We start from the raw sequence: 17,494 nt of genomic DNA on the forward strand, positions 1-17,494 counted from the left end.
TTAAATGTTTCCTTCCTTTAAAATGCATTCATTTTTGGCCCTTTTAAATCTATTTTGGTTTATAATTAAATGTCTACATTACCCACTTAAAACTAACTTTTAAATCTTCTCAGGAAACTCTTCTGGATAGCATTACGTATTCTAGAAAAATGTACACATTTGTTCTAGAGCACACTTCGAATACGCTGTTGTAGCCATATCACCTGCCTAAATAATTATTTAACATACTGTACAGCATCATTCAACCCTTCATTACTGCCAGCTAAAGAGTATACATGTAAAAAGTGCATTTTCCTAACCTACTTTTCTTTAAATTAAAAAAGATAAATTTTTCAGTTACATTCAGCAGTCGTTGTAGGTACGACCAGATTGGCACAAAACACATTTCTTACATTGTTACATGAATAACTGGCCCCTACTGTTCGTCTGGTTAAGAGAATTTTCAAGCAAGAAAAGCAATAATGCCCTTGTCTCAAAATCAGTCTATTTGTCACAAAATTAGCACAAAATAAGAACATTAATATTCAGCCTTTATCTCAGGGCACAATTATACAAGGAACATTTCATCCTTTGCTGCCTTTTCAATGTGTGTTCTGCCAGGGTCAACACATTGGGTTCCTGTAAGAAAGTGGATTATTAATTGGGGTTAATGGAAGTCCACCAAAAATAATAAAGTTACTAACCTGTTAGGTCCAGTCAAAAGTTTCAGTAATGTAAATCTGAGCTCAACCCCTCATAGCTATAACAGGCAGCAGACAGGCTTAGCTTAAAGAAAACGTGTAAAGTATTTAAAAGTAACAAAACAGTTAAAACAGTCTGAACCACAGCAAAAAATATACCACGCCAATTTAGAAAAATAGAGTCAAATATAGTAAATAGAATGACACCAAAATGACAAAATTCCAGTAAGGGAAATGAGAGAAGAATATTAGATTTAAAGTGAATAGCAGCAAGCAACCGTAAAGTACCAATGATAGCCTATATTCACAGTTGATCAGGTCCATCCCCGCGTGCTGACCCAGCCACGGTGCGACATTGTTGAGCTGCAGAAACATGTTTTTCCTGCTTGGAGGTTCTTCACAGCAGCAATCGCTTTATCAGGCCCTCGGTTTGAAGGTGTCCAGACTTGTGGAACTCATCGTCAGATACAGCCTGCAGCTTTTTCATGTTGGAGGATTCTGAGTTCCAAAAAAAGGCTACATCCAAAATAAAAATCTTGACTAGGTGAAGGCGTGATAAGTATTCGGTCAACAAGAGGACTTCCCAGGGCACAAACATTTCCTGCTGTGAGTTTTTTCCCGCAAACGGATTTGATGCAACCTCGCCCAACATCTCTCCGGCTTCGAGAGGACTTCCGTTTCAAGACTAAAGCCTATTGTAAAATCTTTGACCGCAATGAACCTCCTTGGTATATCACACTCATGTTCCATCGCAGTCAGCCTGAAATTGCACCTAGGTACTAGTCAACCGTGAACAGAGAGGTATATTAACAATGAAATGGAGCATCGTGGCACTGCAAGCAATTCTGCTGAGCCGAGTGGCTTCATTTAAAAAACGGAGCGATGAGCCGTATTCACAAGAATACGGAGCATCCGTGTGCTCTCCCCTGCACCAATGCTAAAACAGCAGCCATGTGTCAATGCAGACACCTTTGAGCCATAGTGCAAGGGTGCCTGAGTTGCAGGGAGAAATGTTGTTGTGCAGGAAGGGACAACTTCCTGCACAAGAACAATCATTAATGGTGTTTTTCTCCTTTTATGTGTGCTGCAAAATGCAGCACACATAGAAAGAGCAAAAAACGAGGAGAAATAAAAGTATTCCTCCTCATTGCACCACATTAACGCCCCTCCTTTTGAAAGGCATTAGTTTTTTCTGCTGATGCAAATTTACGGATCCTTGTAAATCTGGGGCAGTGTTAAAAAGCAATTGGTCTTGCATGGGAACGCCCACAGCAACACCCATTGCACGCCCTTTTGCCGCAGGAAACTGCATTGCAGAGGGCCATATTTACAAGGGGGCGTTAAGCCATGCAAAGTGGATTAGCACTGCCTTTCAAATATGGAGCAGGGAACAGTGCCACTGGAGCATCAGAAAAAGTGACGCTCCGGTAGTGCAATGCCCTTGTAAATATGCCCTAGAGACTTCTGATATGCAATTTATTTGTTGGGCACGTTTTCTCTTAATTTCTTTTAAATTCATATCTCTGGTATTTCCCTACTGGATATTTAGGTCTGGTGGTACTCTGCACCCTTCATCCATTGGTCTGTTGTGATACCATTCACATTTTGCTCCCCCCTACCACAGCATACTACATGGAGCATGGAAACAGCCCACTTCATCCATTGACTTTCTTCCCTGTGAGTGACTGCATTTAGATTGTGCATGTGTGCAAAGCCACTCAAAAAAATCCACTTGGGTGCCATGGTCTGTTTTATAGCACTGACTTATGGGTTAACATCATATAATGTCACTTTTAGTCCAGACAATGCATGTCTTATGTACACACTAGCACATCTTTCTCACATTTAGTTATCTAATTTACATTCTTGCGTTTATTGTGATTTATTTATCTGTTTATTTGCTTTTGCTGTAGCTTTATATTAATGTTTGCAATAGCAAACACTACAGCTGTTTCAGGAATAATGCAAGTAACACACTAAATGCAAATTTCCAGAAATTACATTGCTCCCCTTACCTACACTTGCAGTGAAAACACTCAGCCTCTTTATCTAGATTCTCTTCCTGTTGATGACAATCCAGTGTTAAATTTCAGGGATCAAGCACTTCAAAGCCAACATTAATGAATGTCCTATTTGGAACTTTGCACTGTGAAGGCTCCAAAGTTCTCACTTTGTTGGAATTTAATCCTTGCTTACATTACAGTGACAGGGACTTTTAATATAAATATGGCCTTTGTTTTCTATCTCTCCATTCACAGTACTAGCCTTTCACTTGATATAAAGTAAAGAGGGCTGTTAAGTACAATGTACCAAAGCTGAGAGAGGTTTCACTGCTTTGCAATGTGTCATTAAGTAGAGCAAACATTATATCCCAAAATATTACAGCCTCTTACTAACGGTCTTCATCAAATCATATTGCTTTAAAAATATTTATATCGAATAGGGATGTACTGTAATGATGTCAGTGGTAGTGTTAAACTCTGTTAATGCATAATTGTTTGTGAGCAATTCATACCATTATTACAAAAAAGTGAATACATGAATTACATGGCATTTCTATTTCAGGATGAGATGAAACGTCTTTAGAGTGCACCTTTGTTTACTTTCCAGTTCTTATTTTGTACTCATTTTCCTGCTGCCATTCCTAGTTTAGCGTTTGATGCTATAGCATGGAGGAACATTTTAATCACCTAAAGTATAGCTATTCCATTTCTCTCTTTATTTTTCCTTGGCTAATTAGTTTCACAGTTATCGTTAACTTTCATTACTCGAATCCAACTAAGGTGGCACACTGAAGGATTCTTAAACTGAATCTGGCAGGTCAGTGGATCGATGTATCAAATCCAGAAATCTGTGTTTGACCTCATAGTTACAGGCCTGAAGCCTTTTGGGTTTAATTATTCTTTCATCCTTCTGAGGTTGATAATGCGAGTAAAAATGATTTCTATAATAATAAATGTCTGTGATACATTGCAATGCAGCTTCCCAATTGTCTGTTTTTATGGCTGCTGAAGTAACACTAGCAAAGTCAATAGGTCTGGCATTAATTTCCTAAAGCATGCAAATGCAAGCATGCACAATGCTATTTACATTCATTAGAACATTAAAGCCAGATATTTTGGCTTTTCTATTGGAATTTCACAAACCACAAAAAGGAAATGGTGAAGCTACTACCCCACACACTGTGTCAATGTTTTAACATCACGTGTATTGTAAAGCAAATGTTAATCGCTTAGGGCATCTTGGAGCTAAGAGACTCAATATTTTTTGATGCCCAGCTCATTTTATTAATCTCAGAAGGATGAAATGCTGAGTAGACCCACAGAGATTGACTTTGACAAAAAGCATTCTAAGATGGTGTTAGAAATGGGGTTTCTGGTTGGCTAGGTTATGTATCTAAACCAGGCAGAACGCACCACTCTAATCAAGGCAAGTCAAATATAACCCACGGTAACCTGTGCTCACCCTCTGGTAGCTCGGTGTAGAGCAGGCAGGCTTATCAGAGACAATGTGTAAAGCAGTTATATGGCGGAACCCCGCATGCATTTACTCCGCATGCCTTTACAACACAGTCAGTCAGTCAGAATAACTTTATTTCGCCAACATAATGAAGGAATAAAAATTATACTACATTATAAAAACTTTGCACATCATTACAGTACAATACATTTTAAAATACAATAGTTATACAAATTACACATGTATAATAAAAATTCATACTTGATTCAGGGCACATTGCAATAGATTGATTCAGCAGATTGAGCGTCTCTTTTTTAGAGGAGTTCAAAGAAAAGATGCCACAGATAAACAGGTAGAGGGGTGACAACACAGTCACTATCACGACTGTGAAGTTGCCACACGTTACTTTAGCACGCAAGATGCAAGACTCTACCGCTTTACTTGCTTTAGGGGGCGCTGGACTTTGGAATAGGATAAATTACTATTCCAGCAACAGTCTACGCAACAGTAGGGAAGGTGTTGGACTTAAGAATCCAACATCAGTCCAATATCCCGCCACCTACAGCAAGTTGTTGTAATGAATTGTTGAAACTGCGGGGTAAATGATGTTTCCTGTGTAAAGCATTTTTGCAACACACACACAGTAACACAATGAATACACCACAAAATAGACTTCACACAGGGGTATATAAAAATATCTTAATATATTATAACCACATTAAGGCCAAAATAACATATACTGATAAATACTTTGTAAATTAGGCAATTGCCAAGCAACACAGTCAATGCACTTTTAAATATATCACTTGTTGTCCTGTAGAAAACCAGGTTGGAATGATACATTTCCAAATAAGCAGACTGTAGACATTCTGCATCAAGTCTACCCTGTTAATATAGGGCATAGAAGCACCTGCACCTCTGTCTGATCCTTTATGACAATTTTATGTCTTCCGACACAGTTCGGCCCCTAAAGACAGCTCTACGCCGCTCTCAGGGTCTTATCTGAGATTTCCCCTCTACCATGTCGGAACAGACAATGCTCCCTCCAAGGGTAGACCACAGTAGGAGGGGAGCACCATCTCAAGGGGAATGTATGACGTTACAACTCATACATTCAAAACGCGGTATTTTACATCACGTTCGTTACAACGCAAGTCGTTACAACAACTTGCGCTGGAGGGCGCTGGACTTAGGAATAGTATAATTTACTATTCCAACTCCAGCCTACATAACAGTAGGGAAAGTGTTGGAATAGTAAATCATACTATTCCTTAGTTTAGAGCGCCATCCAGCGCAAGTTGTTGTAACGACTTGCGTTGTAACGCCCTTTGTATAAACATACCGCGGTGTAACTACCGATTTGTACAGGTCGTTCTCCTCTCAAGCGGCATGCAGAAGGACAGTACCTTTTGTTGCAGTGAGGGCCTGTCACTCTGGGGCCCTCCCGCTGGAAGGCGGTATGGCAAGGGACCTCTCGGTTCGTTCTGGGCAGGACACACAGTAGTCTGCTACCTACAGGAAACCTAAAGGCAGCAAACTCTTGATGCGGTCCCTCCTTGGATTGGTTGTAGCCGACATCAGCTGTGGTTCCACCCCTAGGGATGCTTGATGAACAACAGGCGGGGCCTCTTCTAGAGCTTCCATGTTGTCATAGCAATCTGTTGGGGGGAAGGCGGCTCATTGATTCGGGACGCACTACTGGGTGGCATGAAGTGGTAACAGGGACACTCAAGACCTGAGTTTAGCACTTCTCTTCACGGAGCTGGTCTCACAGTCCAGGGAGCTCTGTCCTAATGAACACATCTGCCCATTTAAGCTCAAACAGAGCAAAGCACTTGTCAAAGGGCGCAAAGAGCTCAACATGCACTGTACTTAGGAACTTGGAATTGCTGGACTCTGAGTCTCACAGCAAGGAGATAAGGCAGAGTCGTTTCTGGTCCTGAGACACTGACTTTGAGAACAGGGGGAAACACAACAAGCCCTTGGAGAAAAATTGGGGTCTCAAAGAAATGTAGCAGGCAGCAGGGAAGTGAATTAAAGCAGGTTGCAAAGTGGCAGTCCCTCCTGCAGCCCAGCACTCAGCAGGCCAACATAGCAAAGCAGTCAGTAAAATGGTGGTCCCTCCTGGCAGCTCAGCCGTCTTCTGGAAATGTAACTGTAATTGCATTTATATAGCACTTACTACCCCTGATGAGGCATCAAAGCATTTTTTCGGCGAGTAGCACGCTACTCTGAAACACAAAAATGATTAGTGGTGAATTAGTATAGGGAATATGAAATTAATTTGAGCAGCGGACATGCTAGTCTGTTATTTGGATTGAAAAGGATAGTGATGGGATAAAAGAGGAAAGTTTTGCATTTATACAGCCCTTGCTACCCCGATGAGGTGTTGAAGTGGTTTTAGGTGGGTATCACTCTACTCTCGAAACCCAAACAGTATTAGAGGGGAATTATTTTAGGGATGTATGAAATAAATTTGAGCCGTTGACTTGTTACTCTTTTATTTGGATTGAAAAGGGTAGTGGAGGTATAGAAAAGGGAAGGATCTAGAAAGTTGTTTTTAAGCTCATAGCATTAGTAGGAGGTTTAGGATGAGTAAACTTTAGGTGAAGGGGAGGAGTCAGAGGGAAGGGTTTAGAAAGGCTTGTTTGGGAGATCTAACTAGTAGGAGAGGTATGAAATGATGCAAGGAGGTGTAGAGGAGGCAAGAGTCTAGAAAGGGTTATTTTGGGGATCATAGTAGTAGAATCGGGTTTTGGATGAGTGAGAGAGTTGAGGTAGAGGATATATTGAGAGAGGTATAGGGTGAGAATTAGGGTACTGCATTGGATACTGTAGTAGATTGAGAAACAGGGTAGTGCATTGGATAGAGTAGTAGAATGAGGTTTGGGATGAGTAAAGTGGAGGTAGAGGATATATTGTGCACCTTTAGAGCCATCAGTGTCTGGTTACAAGTTCCACGCAGTGTCTAATGATATGAGGTCAGAGCTCTAGTACTTATACCCAAAGATGTCTTTGATGTAGGGGTTGACTTCAAAAGAACACTTAGAAGTGCACAACAATCCCTGGCTCTGGACGATCAATAGGCGGTAACTCAGCCCTTTATGTGAAGGCACAACACAACCTATTCAAAGTTGAGTGTGAACCGCATCTCCTTCTCCCAGCCCAGGATGACTGTCAGTATGCAGATTAATGCAGATGTATAACCCGTTACACCCAGCCCTTCTTGTGTTGTGGCTTCCGGAGGGAATGCGCAAAGTGTAGCTGTCACCCAGACCAGACGTATATTGGAGACCGGCTGCAAAGCACAAAGAGTCGCAAGCACAGGGAAATGCCCACTGCTAAAAGTGACATTACTAAAATAGCAATGTGAAATCCTACTAGGGCAATCAGTAGGATGTACCACTACCACATCAAATATGGCTACGCCAATCATTTTTGATCAGGAATTGCCACTTGAAAGTATATAATTCCCAATGCTAGCCTATGAGAGGAGTAGGCCTCAAAGCAGTGAAAAACTAAATAGGTTGTTTGTCACTGCCAGGATATACAAAACATAAAGGGTACATGTTCTACCTTTTACTTACAAAGTACCTATGGGCAATAGGGCTACCTAGGGTCTACATTAGGGGTGACCTATGTATAATAAAAAGGGACTTTAAGGTATTGGCAAGTAGTTTTAAATGCAAGTCAAAGTGGCAGTAAAACTGAGCACACATGTCCTGCAGTGACTTGCCTGAGACAGGTTTGAAAGGCTACTTCTGTGGGTGGCAAATCAGTGCTGCAGGTCCACTAGTAGCATTTAGTTTACAAGCCCTGGGTATATGGAATGCCACTTTACAAAGGACTTACAAGTAAATTAACTATGCTTAACATGTGTACACCAATCAAATCATACCATGTTTAGGGGAGAGGGCACATGCACTTTAGAGCTGATTAGCAGTGGTAAACTGCCCGAGTCCTAAAGCCAACAAAAATAGGTCAGAAAATTTGGTGGAGGAAGGCAAAAAGTTTGGGGATAACCCTGCAGAAAGGGCCAGGTCCAACAGATGATTGCCCAGGTGTGTGCAAGTGTGCACATGCGCAAGTGGATGTCTTTCAATGTTTTTTGCCTAAAGAATAATAAAAACCTTTCAGAGGCAGCTGCCTACGTGGCTGCATGCCTGTGGCGATCTTGGAATGCTTTCGCAATTTTTTACCTTATCAAGATGGCTTAGACATTACTTCCAAATTCCATTTTGGTGATTAAACTTAACTCTTTTTTTATAATGTGGAGTGATATTTTTATTTTGTTGTGCTTTCAATGTTTTAACTGTTTTGGTACTTCTAAATCTTTTATACAGTTTTTCTCAGTTAAACTTGTCTGTTCTCTACCACAGCTACCAGGGGTTGAGTTCAAGTTTAAATCACTGAAACCATTGTCTGGGCCTAGCAGTTTAGTGACTTTTTTACTTGAGGTTGACTACTATCCACGCTAACTAATAATTCATGTTCTTACATTTGCATCTCAGTAGACTTTGGCTGAAGAGTAACCGTCTCGCTAATACTTTGTTTTATAGTTGCATTAAGAAACCGGATTAGATCATTTCTTATGCGGCTTATTCTTGTTAAAGAGTCTATCCTGTGAGGAAGGCAAGTTTGAACAGGGATCTCGGTTGGCACGGGGGGGGGGTATATGTACAAGGGGATTGCGCCATCAGGATATCACTTTTACTGGCATTCCACTGGCGCAATGCCCTGCTCAATATTTACAAAGTGGTGTTAAGCTCAATAAAGTTTTGTAAATATGGTACCCTTTCACACAGACATTTGCTTGAAAAGTGGCATGTAATGGGTGTTGCTGTGGGTGTTCCACCACAACATCCATTGCTTTTTGCTGCTGCCCCAGAATTATAAAGATCTGTAAATCTGAGGCAGTGCCAAAAACCAATGCGACTCAATACCAGATGTTAGATTGGCACAACGAGGAGAAATACTTTTATTTCTCCTCGTTTTTGCTTTTGCATTCTGCAGCACACATAGAAAGAGCAAAACCCCATTAACGATTGTTTTTGTGCATGAAGGTGTCCCTTCGTTGCACAAAAACAGTAATTAAATATTGACAATTTGCTACTTCTATGTGTGCAGCACACATAGAAGTAGTAAATCACTATTACAGATTGTTTATGTGCAGAAAGGGACACAGGGTAGAAGATGTGGCCAGCGGTTGACCTTAAAGATGGGGAACCAGATTCGAGTCTCAGCAGGGACGATCAACATCCTGTGATTCTGGGTAAATCCCTTAATCTCCCTGTGCCAGAATGAATGTGTCCATCTGTAACACAACTGGTGTTCATGTAATGCACTCTGATACCTTCTGGTCTAATTTGCGCTATATAAAACTAAAAATAAAAAAACATAAACATTCATCCCTGTAATGCAGGCACCCTTGCAGTATGGGTCAAGGGTGTCTGTATTGGTGCTAGGCAGCTATTTTTAGCGCCAGCGCTAGGGAAAACATAGGGGTGCACCGTGTTCTTATAAAAACAGAGCATTACTGCGTTTTGGAAATGGCGCAGCACGACCCTGCACAATTTGCTGCACACCGCGCTGAACCATTTCCTTGTACATATGCCCAGGGCGTGCCAAATTTACATAATTTACTTTTGCAATTTGAGAAAAAATATGCATAAAAAATATGCATAATTGCACATCTTGCGAAACAGGCATTTGGTGCTGTATTTTCATGTGGAATGCATCTTCACACCCTCTTTGTAAGCAAGAACACTTTTTGCTCTAGAAAATAGTGTAAAAAGAACAAAAGCCCCATTAACATTAGCTGCTCACACTTTGTTGTTTGAGTTGTTCATGTGAGTTGACAGTGAACGGTGCATTTGCAGTAAGTTTTTACAGAGAGCAGCACATATATTCATGATGAGGTGCAAAAGCTTAATTTCAGCAATTTCGCAAAATTACGCTAATTCTGCCACACTAATTAAAATGTTGCCTGGGTCTAGTTGCAATGCTTGAGCATTCATACATTTTCAGTTTCCTTAAAGACAAATTTACATTCACATTTCTTTCCTCATTTCAAACTTGCGTAAGATCAGCACTTATTTTTACTTTAGGTGCTAAAAATTCTACTCTAAGATCATTGCATTTATCAAGGGGAACGTGAATTCTGAGGTGGCTCTAGATCTTGCACGAAAGCAGTTCTACATGTGTCATTGAGATAGTAGCAGCAGCCTTTGTACACCAAGCAGTGCAAATATGACATTCTGGAAGCAGATATGCTAATTACGATTACGATGCCATAGGAAACTGCTCCAACCCTTGGTTGGAGCCGTTCCTACAGCATCATAATCTCCTGTTTAAATTAATTTCTGAGCAACCCATTTTGATGGAGTCGGTCGGAAATTAATCCAACCAGGATTTCCGAATGGTTTACAATGGGCTCGGAGAGCTGGTCTGCCATTCGGAAATGGGCCTGTAATCCCAAGGGTGGCTCTTTCCGCCCGAGGGATAACGATGGGGGATTCCCACAGCAAGTCTGTGCCAGCCTTTCTGACACAGAAAGGCTGTGGGAATCCAACTTTGGGGGCCACCAACAGGGCCCCCATGGGTGCAAGGCCTCCGGACAAAGGCTAGCAGCTCTTTACAATGAGAGTATGCATTCAGGTTGGAATGCATGCTCTTATTGTAAAGAATAGGGTTGCTACCGAACAGTGTTCGGTCACATCCTAATTGCTGGTTTGGGACCGCTGACAGGAGATTAGTCAGTCCCAGTTCCAGATTGATGTCGGACGGACTCCGGTCCGCCCGACATTGAAATCGGCCCCTTAGTAGTTTCCCTACAAAACCTACAGCAGAACCTAAGCAGACCATTTATGTTAGTTGTCGGTAGCCTAATAAATTGTCAATGTGACATTCCATTTAAACCAATTAAAGTTAAACCTAGTTGATTCAGATTTAAAACATTTTCTTTGAAGAAACACAAAACAACCACATTAACTGAATGGGTGCTTCTTTATAGTTAATGACCCTTAAGCCTAAGCATGTATCCTGAGGAATGGGAAAGGACATATGCCATAATAACTATTGATAAACATGAGTTTAGAATTACATCCATGATCTAATGGGAGAAAGGGGGAGAAAGAGTAAAACATCTGATACCTCAAAACCAGCAACACCAAATGCACCACTTCACATATACCACAGTTAAAGTTTGCTCAACCTTCTAATAATGGATTCCATTGTCTTTTGGGGTTGTTATATAGACAATTGCCTCTTACTCTGGTCCGGCTAGAAAAATTCTGCACCTATTTGAACACCAACAACTTTGACATGAAATTCACTAAAGAATTTAGTAAGTGCAACATTACATTTTTGGATGTAGAACTCTACATTAAGGGTGACATATTACACAGTCGCCTTTACCAAAAAAGAGATGTTATGCAACTCAATCCTACATGCAGGAAGTTCACACCCGGCACATCAGATTCAGGCCATCCCTTATGGGGAATTCATGAGGGCCAAGAGAAATTGCAGTGAGGAGACTGAGTTCCACAAATATTTTACTGATATGAAGTCTAAATTCTTTAAACAAACACTCAGGTACAAACAGCACACTTTTCTTTAGTGCCCTCCCTTTTCAGACACCTGTTGTTTTTCAGACGTATTTATAGACTAGGACACTTTTAACATCACCGGGAACTTGCTACTCGGAGCTCCTTTGACTCAGATTATACAGATAGCCTAGGATTGCTCATGGACAATAAAGCTTTTGTCCACTCAACTCGGTCCTCGGGAGCTACACGCTCTAGTCGTTTGAATGGGAGTGATGGTATATAAGGGCAATTATGGGTGTTTTCTCTGTCCACTCCGGAACAATGAACACTCCCGTTGCCGTCGCAGACCTCAACGTACTCCTTGCAGGTAAGAACGCTTTATTGTCAGGTCACCCTGCTTAGGTGTTAAGCTAGTTTTAACCATGACTCGTTCATATTATAACGGGGGCATGATCTGCTTTCCAGATCAAGGGACACACAGAGCGGTTTATTTACCCTTCCCTGATATTTCGTCACGGTCCCACGCAGAATCACCAAAACATAGGTAAGAATTTGGAGATACTTATAAGCCCCAACTACACTTGGCATTTATATATTATTTGACCATTAAGTTGTAGTCTTTAAACTAATTAACTTCGTTATTTATTTAGGTGCTTCCCTTGGTACACACCATTTTAAATCGATCGCAGATCCACTAAGCCTTTCTATTTTTGGCCAGCCGGGTCGGAATTATCACCGGCGGAGTGGTGAGGGCATTTCTTACTATTGTATAGCCACTTTATCAAATCACATCTCCTCCTTGTTTCTTCTAGTATAGTTTCCACTTACGAGAGTTCTCTTCACTTATTTCATTACTTTAGATCTTTAAGAATCTACATACATGAAGTACAGGTAGTGATTTATTCACTATAAATACATCCCGTATGGAATCTTTTCTTTTGCAATAATGTGTAATATTTATATTTCCTGTGTTCTATGTCTGAACTTTACAATGGATCTCATGGCGCAAATTGATGTGGGGTATATGGTCTTCACTATATAATATGCAAGGCACTTCACACATCACCTTTGCGAGATATTAATGCTGTTTATTTTCTCTCACTTTCGGTCAGTTGAGTGATCGCACTGTCACTTGTGTTTTCAATACATGTCTAGGGTTTCCACGTTAAAGGTGATTTGCATTTACTCAATATGATGAGAGGTGCAATTCCTCCCAATTTCTATACCATGTAGTATTTTCTGTTTACACATGACCTACTGTATCATTCCCAGGCCTGAAGAAGTAATCGGATTTTTCTCTTTGGGATGAAACACGTGTTGGCTGGTTGCTTTTTGATGTTACATGCAATAAAAGACAAAGACCAGATCCATTTGGACTTTAATGACCTTTTTTGTGCTCATATGACTTTATGAACTCTCATTAAAAAATCTTAACGTGACCATAGGACTTTGGTTCATATCATTGTGCAGGATCCTTTCCTTCACACACTTAGGGATTATAGGGTGTTTCCCCTACCTGTTTGCACCGTTGTCATTAAATACCCAGTACACTACAGACAGAAACAGAAGGGCGGCATTACTTCCTAGAACATCAACACCCCAAATTGAAGAAGAAACCTTCTAATAATGCTTCACATTAAACTCTTGTATTAAGAACAGATATCGAGCAGACTATTCCAAAGAACAATAAAACAGAGAAACACAATGGGTATAGTAGGATGTGTAAACACATGCACCTTCCCATCACACTGCACTCTCAACTTGCTGAGAACCACACTCCAGCTTCAAAACTAACAGCAGGCAGTTTTGCCTTGATGGCTTTCAACGCCTGTTTCTGTAGATACTTATTCAATAAACCATGCTTTATTTCTCCCATTTTAAAAGTGATGCACCTGTGGTGCAAGACCCTTATTGCGAATAAGATGAGAGTACATGTGTATTTTTCTCCGGGCTTGAGCAGGTTTCTTAGCCGCCAGGCCATCCTAGAAACATCCCTTTGTTGAGGGTCACTCAAAACTACGAGGACCATACCTGATCCAGACTCATGGGCAATCCTGTCAACTTAGCTATTGGCACAGAACCAGCCGAGCATCCCTTCAGGGTCTCAATGAGCGAGAAACTCTGAATCACCAGCTTCATGTCCTCAATATCTGATGAAAATGTAATCCCAAGTCTCCTTAGACAGTAAGCCCTTGTCACGTTTTCCAAAAGCTCAACTGTATTTGACAGGCAGCAATTTGAGGTAAAGACAGTTGTCTTAAGTGTCCACGCCTGCAGCTTTCACAATGGTAATTTCATCATATGGATCTGAGTTCACAGGCAATTTACCTTATTCATATAAATTACATCTGTTTAGATTCACCTCCGATAAAGGCGGGATCAACCGATCCCACCGCCTCAAGACTGCTACCCTCAGTGTCTGTGGAGTTTGAGGGTCTTGGAGTGAATTCACACTTCTCGTTTTGCACATTAATAAGGTGCCGATTCGGATCCTGGAAACATTTCCCCCGTCCGATTTGAATCTGGACTTTTTTCCGTCCGAATCGTACAAGTAGCGTACAAACTGCCAAGTACGATTCGCATGGGAAAAACTCCATACGAATCACATCCGGAAAATTTCCCCACACGTCCTCGGGTCGGAAATTGTGTCCGACACATCCCCGGACGATTTACCGTACGAATCGGAAAAATGAAGTCCGACCGCGCAAGTACGATCACTCCCGTCCTTTCGATTTCACAACTGTATGCAAAAAACACCGTACGGACTGAACTCCCACAGCAAGCATGGAGACACGTGCCCGCATACGCGCCGAACACCCCACCACAGACCCCGCATGTACGCGCAAAATGCCCCCCGGCCGCGGATGTACGTGCTGAACCCCCACCCGTGTATGTACGGACCGTACCCCCACCCCACCCGTGTATGTACGGACCGTACCCCCGCCCCACCCATGTATGTACGGACCGTACCCCCACCCGTGTATGAATGGAGCGTACAAACACCCCACCCGTGTATGTACGGACCGTACCCCCACCCCACCCGTGTATGTACGGACCGTACCCCCATCCCACCCGTGTATGTACGGACCAAACCCCCACCCGTGTATGTACGGATCGTACCCCCACCCCACCCGTGTATGTACGAACCGTACCCCCACCCGTGTATGAATGGAGCGTACCAATACCCCACCCGTGTATGTACGGACCGTACCCCCACCCCACCAGTGTATGTACGGACCATACCCCCACCCCACCCGTGTATGTACGGACCAAACCCCCACCCGTGTATGAATGGAGCATACCCCCACCCGTGTATGTACGAACCGTACCCCCACCCGTGTATGAATGGAGCGTACCAACACCCCACCCGTGTATGAATGGAGCGTACCAACACCCCGCCTGTGTATGTACGGACTGTACCCCCACCCCACCCGTGTATGTACGGACCGTACCCCCACCCCACCCGTGTATGTACGAACCGTACCCCCACCCGTGTATGAATGGAGCGTACCAACACCTCACCCGTGTATGTACGGACCGTACCCCCACCCCACCAGTGTATGTACGGACCGTACCCCCACCCCACCCGTGTATGTACGGACCGTACCCCCACCCCACCCGTGTATGTACGGACCGAACCCCCACCCGTGTATGAATGGAGCGTACCAACACCCCACCCGTGTATGTACGGACCGTACCCCCACCCCACCAGTGTATGTACGGACCGTACCCCCACCCCACCCGTGTATGTATGGACCGAACCCCCACCCGTGTATGAATGGAGCGTACCAACACCCCACCCGTTTATGTACGGACGGTACCCCCACCCCACCAGTGTATGTACGGACCATACCCCCACCCCACCCGTGTATGTACGGACCGTACCCCCACCCCACCCATGTATGTACGGACCGAACCCCCACCCGTGTATGAATGGAGCATACCAACACCCCACCCGTGTATGTACGGATCGTACCCCCACCCCACCAGTGTATGTACGGATCGTACCCCCACCCGTGTATGGACGGACCGAACCCCCACCCGTGTATGAATGGAGCGTACCCCCACCCGTGCATGTACGAACCGTACCCCCACCCGTGTATGAATGGAGCGTACCAACACCCCACCCGTGTATGTATGGACCGTAACCCCACCCCACCAGTGTATGTACAGACCGTACCCCCACCCCACCCGTGTATGTACGGACTGTACCCCCACCCCACCCGTGTATGTACGGACCGAACCCCCACCCATGTATGAATGGAGCGTACCCCCACCCATGTATGTACGGACCGTACCCCCACCCCACCAGTGTATGTACGGACCGTACCCCCACCCCACCCGTGTATGTATGGACCGAACCCCCACTCATGTATGAATGGAGCATACCCCCACCCGTGTATGTACGGACCGTACCCCCACCCGTGTATGAATGGAGCGTACCAACACCCCACCCGTGTATGTACGGACCGTACCCCCACCCCACCAGTGTATGTACGGACCGTACCCCCACCCGTGTATGTACGGACCCTACACCCAGCCCCCCTTGTATGTACCGTGCGAAACACCACCACCGATGGACGGTGCGGACCAACACCCTGCCCGTGTTCGTACGCACCCTACCCAACATCGGGCATGTACGAGTCGTACTAAGCCATAGCAAAGAACAGCACTGTACAACAACATGGCCCATGTACACACCGTACAGAGGCTAAAAACACTCCTACTGAACCAGAACTAACCAAAAAAACACAAGGACAGTCAATCCGAGGCACACAACACGACAAAACATATCCAACAAGGCCAAATACATCCTATACACTGACCTGCAACTGACAAACAGATAAACAGAGGCCCAAACCACTACCACTCCTTATAACACACCCACCCAAAGTTCAAACACAGCCACACCCACAAATGGACCAATAAAAAGGCCCAACACACACAAACCATGATCCTTTGCAACAGATCCACTGCTGCCAGACCCCAGAGACAACGCACTACACCATACTTCAACCATCAATACACCTTACACTTGCACTCCTTCACACAACCACCATCACAAGCACACCCTCATCACATTCACACACACACACCTGCACACCCACAACCATCCACACCCACACCCATCCACACCCCCACCCCCACAACCATCCACACCCACACCCCACACCATGCCCACCAACAAGAATCCAAAGTTCACAAAGGACGAGCTGGAGTCCCTTGTCGACGAAATCATCAGAGTCGAGCCACAGCTCTTTGGAACATTGGTCAGACGGACCAGCATATCAGAAAAAACTGCCATGTGGGAGAGGATAGTCAATTCCGTGAATGCTGTTGGGGCCACCAGAAGGACCAGGCATGAGTGCCAAGCCAGGTGGTACGATCTGCGGAGGACGGTCCGCCGCAAAATGACGGACGAGCACAACCAGGCCAACATCACTGGAGGAGGGCCGGCCCGCAGACCGGTACACTACCATCCCTGGGAGGAGAAGGTGATGGCCACGCTGGCGCCGTTGGCAGTAGACGGACTAGAAGGAGTCCGAGAGCCTGGTGAGTACACAAACAACTCACCTCACATGGGGGGGGAACGCCATATACAACCCAAATACCAATCATGCACGCAACCCCCCCAAAGCCAGCACCGGGCACAACCACACTCCAAAAACACACACATGCCACTAGCGCCTCCATGCCCCATGCCCCAAGCAAGACCATGCCAAGTCACAGGCCACACAAAACACCAACACAAGACAGGATGTCCCCGATGCCGGGAGGGTGGGCCTCAAAACTAACAAAGAGCAACTC

Source organism: Triturus cristatus, chromosome 12 (genome assembly GCF_964204655.1).
Source record: "Triturus cristatus chromosome 12, aTriCri1.1, whole genome shotgun sequence".
In the NCBI taxonomy this organism is placed as follows: Eukaryota; Metazoa; Chordata; class Amphibia; order Caudata; family Salamandridae; genus Triturus; species Triturus cristatus.